Source organism: Henckelia pumila, chromosome 4 (genome assembly GCF_033568475.1).
Source record: "Henckelia pumila isolate YLH828 chromosome 4, ASM3356847v2, whole genome shotgun sequence".
Classification (NCBI taxonomy): Eukaryota; Viridiplantae; Streptophyta; class Magnoliopsida; order Lamiales; family Gesneriaceae; genus Henckelia; species Henckelia pumila.
Genome location: NC_133123.1, coordinates 35,501,184 through 35,506,108, shown reverse-complemented (window position 1 = coordinate 35,506,108; position 4,925 = coordinate 35,501,184).

Here is a 4,925-nt window from a genome sequence, read left to right as displayed (position 1 = left end):
TGATTGCAGTCATTTCATATATTGCAAATTAAATTACAATTAATATACATATATATAAATTTTATATATATATATATATATACATATATATAAATTTTATATATATATATATAAAGATCAATGATATCTCAAATATTTTTTTCTAATTATTAATTTGTCATTAAACTAATATATATATATATATATATATATATATATATATATATGTACATGAACACATACTCATATACAACTATCTCAAGACCTTTTTATCTAATTATTAATTTCATGATACCCTAGGTTAATATCCCAACGGTGCATCTAAAAATGTATGTGCTATAACATATGTTAGTGATTTACATATTTCGTCCTTAAACTAGCTAGCATCATCAGCAATATCCCTTCCGGACACATTTCGATTATGTGTTCAATGGCTATAGTACTGACTTAGTGACTTTATGAAATTCATCGCTTTGGCTGATTTGAACGTCTTGCTTGGAGCCGATTGCTTGTCCAGTACAGATCATTGATTCACCAATTATTATTATTATTATTATTTTATTTTTTGACATTAAAAAAAATCGTTAATTTTGGCTTGATTAAAAAAAAATAGCGGCTTCAAACTATAAATTATATTTTATGCAAGATGATGCATCCAACAATGAGATAATAATTATTTTAGTTTTAGTCAATGAGTTGTGATCATACTCATGTGAATATATATATTAACGATGTATGCTTCGATGTTGAAATGTGTCAAAAAAATTGTGAGATATCACGGAGGCGTTTCTAATACTCTTATTAGCGACGCGTTATCTTGTCCAAGAAACTATTTCCCACAGAGTAGGCAGTTTACCTAATTCTCAGTACATGTTCTGAAAAAACAAAGTGCATCCATCCTTTCATCTTGAAAAACCAAAGCATAATAATTCTCATTCAAACAACAAACATTCTGATCATGAAATATATATATAAAAAGAAATTACTTTTAAGAAAGAAATCATAGTTACAATCAGGCATGGGTAGGCACCTTTACGAGGAAGGAGGAAGGATATAGGGAGAAGGAGAATGAATTTGCGAAACAAATTGTTTTTCGAGGCTCGCCAATTTCAGAGAATGAGATGAGAGGCGCTAGAGATCGATCGAAGTGAGACGGTGAGATAGAAAGGGCGCGGAAGGAGGTGTGTAATATGATTAAATTTTTATTTTCTCTAATAATATAAAGAGACTCTATGTACCCAATAACTCTGAAAGTGAAACATGATTTTATGAATAATTAATTTCAATATTAAAATAATAAATAAAATTTGATCATATCATTTGTGCAGTCAAACGAGCGAGGTTCTAATAATTTATAAGCCACAACATGATTCGCATGTAAAAAAAAAATAATAATAATAATAATTAATGGGCAATATGCAATATTCCGAATTTCATGATAACATAAATTACCAGAAAATACTTCATTACCAATATATATATTTATTTCGACCCAATAATGCCCTAAAAACTTGGCATTATCTCCTCCTATAAAAAGGTCTCATCTGACCAGATCAGATCATAACATAAATTACCAGCAGCATGCAAATACTAGCAACGGAGAAAGCAATATTCATTAAGCTAGTCTTTTTCTGTTTGCTTGTGCTTTGCGCACCAAGCATGTAGTTTGTTGCAACGGTCGAGATGTGAACATGTCTTTTATTTTGGTGCCCTATGTTTGCCATAATTGGCAGCATCAAACGCATATGGACTACTCTGTGTCAAGTTCGGTTTTCATTTTGTTTGAAATTTGTCTTGTCTTATGTTTCAAGTTTCCTATCTTTAATTTGTATTATGTATAAATAAATTATGATCAACGAATAAAAGTCCAATGCATGTATGTTGTGGTTATAGTCTCTCTCTCTCTCTAGCTCTCTCTCTCTCTCTCTCTCTCTCTCTCTCTATATATATATATATATATATATATATTTGAATCTCTCTCTATATATATATATATATATATATATTTGAATTTTATTTTTTGAATTCAGCTTGCATGTACAAAAGTCAAAACTGCTTGGAGAGTAACACTAACATATGAGTTCGTAAATTGTGAATCAAAGTGGTTAGTCCGACAACTTACCGGTTGGAAGAACTTCAATCTAATCCAACTCGCCAATTTTTTTTTTAAAAAAAATAAAATTGGAAAATATATAATTGGAAAAAAGCATACACAAACAATTCTAAATAATATATATTTCAAAATTCATATATTATACTTTAATCATTATAAATAATATATATAATTTTTAAAAAATGGTGAGCCTTGTGTCTATTTCATTACAATTTGTAATAGTTAAAGAAGAAAATAATAACATATTCGATCAGGAATTGAGAAAAAAGACTACTTCACACAGAAAATGTTACTTATAAGGTTTGGACAGTCTGAAATCACAAAAATACCATAAATAACTTTTTGACTTTAAGAGTTTGTGTTATCTCTCAGTGTTGTCAACACTTCGAGAAAACACTATGCAACGGAATAAACTAATTAAAAGAGAATAACACACAAATATTTATGCACAAATATTAAATACTTGTGCGATGCCTCATGGCAAAATAATCACTAGAAAATCAAATCCGTTTACAAAAACAACTAGTGATTGTTTTACGAAAAACTACTTTTCTCAACAGATTGAGAAAATAAAAGACTTCCTAAAAACTAGTAAGAACTAGAATAATAAACCAATAGGAAGTTCTATGCCGAAAAAAGAAAACCAAGGATCCACTTTCAGAACAACAATTCACTCGTGTGTTCTTCAGTGTTTCCAACACTATTCGGCAACACAACGTAGCAGTAGTATTTTCTTCAAAAATTCTTCAATGATTGATCTTCAACTCTCCAAAATTTCTTCATTAATTTCTCTATGAATTTCTCTCTCTACATTTCACTCTCTTGTCTCTCATGTCTTCTGATCGATCCATGCACTCCCTTTTATAGATCTTCAATATATTTCCATAAATAAGATCCTACAAAGCATGAAAACAATGTATAATCAGAAATCAAATATTTCCATTAAATAATAATGAAACCACCAAATTTAAAACTTGTCTAAGAAAGGCAAGACTATAAATATAGAAATTGAATGCAAATAGGAAATAATTTAATAGACATGTGCACGACATCTTCTTTCAAACTACCCTTTTTTGCCTTTCTGGACAAAACACACACACAAGTGCAAATACTTTCCCTAAATTATACAACTAAAGCTCCCCCTGAATTTAATCAGTTTAAATCAAAGTGTTGTGTGATTGTGTTGGCAACACAGACTCTCAACACTTACTAGATCAGAGTAGCAATTAGTTTAATAGCATATCAGAGAGTAATAAGAGAGCACAAAATAATCAATTTAGAAATATATTACAAACAAATAACTAAAGATAAGGATAAGAAAAATCCTAAAACCAATTAGGATCAACTATGATCAGATACTCTAAACATCTTCCTCTTTAGCTTGATCAGCACTTGATCCCATTCCCTTTTTTTGTCCAGAAGGCCCTAGTAATCCAAGTTTATTCCTGTACTCAGCTAAAAAAGCTTCATAATACTCAATATCAGCTTTGTCTTGAGCAATTTTCATCTCGGCATGAGCAATTTGAGCTCGAATTTTAGTAGAATTCAACATAAGCAAAGCGGTGTTATGAATGGTCATGGGTGGAACAGACTCGGTGTTGGCAACACTGGGTACAACACCAGTCCATGGTAGATCAATCTTTCGATTCCCATTTAGAAAACCAGGTGCAATCTTGATAAGCTCATCTCCTCCAATCAACTCTTCATCATTCTCTTTCTTGAAGCCTTGAGATTCCAACATACCATAGATCAACGAAGGAAAAGGAAACTTGGTTGCTTTCCAACCACCTTCTCTAAAAGACATAATTTTGTCAAACACCAACTTTCCAAAGTCCAAAGGAGCTTGAGTTCCAATGGCAAATAGCGCAAGGTCTTGTGGTCTAGTAACCACTGTTGTATTGGTAAATGGCGTCCAATTCCTTGTTGCAATCTTGTGAAGCACATAAAATAAAGAAGTAAGTTTTGCAGCTGACAACCTGTCCGGATGCAGAGGAAACTTTTGAACCATTCCTCCAGTGATCACCTTAGTGATTTGATTAATATCTTCATAGACTGCATCATCTTCTACATCAGAAGTATTGTAGTGCTCATTGATCAAAATAGGAGTAAAATCATACACCTTTCCTTGGATGTACACTCTTCCAAACTTAAATGATTCTTCATCTCCAGTCCTTGTATTCATATTGCAGTAAAACTCTAACACAGCTCTTCTTGAAAATGGACCGGCAGTGGTGACAGTAGAATATAAATTCTGCTGGTTCAAGAAAGTCACCAAATTCTGCATCTCAAAGGAAGCTTCATCAATATTTCTTTCTTCCCAAAAATCTTTGCCAGAAAGAACTTTCCATTCATCAGCAGATTCCTTTGAATAAAACTAAAAAATGTATGCCTTAGCAGGATCAATCTCAGTGTCAGATTCCTCAGCCGTGTTGTCCTCAGTGTTGGCAACACTGTCATCAGCAACTTGTTCCTTAGAACTCTCAGAATCATCAGAAGCAGCATCCTCATAATATTCTTCCTCGGAACTCGAAGAAGATGAACTATCAAACTTCTGGGGCCGGTTATCCTCATACTCTTGCATCATTTCAGCATCGGGTTCATCATCATCAGATGGAACATGTGAGGAGACAGCTGGTTTAGCTTTGGACTTTCGAATGTTAGCCATGAATGTGGCCAGAGAAATTTCTTTATCAGTAGACACTGGAGCCTCTGTGGTTGTATTTTTGGAATCATCAACAACAACAGCACTAGATGGTTCTTTCTCAGTAGAAGCCACATCAGTAGAATCTTCATCAGATGAATCATCACCAGTAGATGAATCTTCATTCTTTGA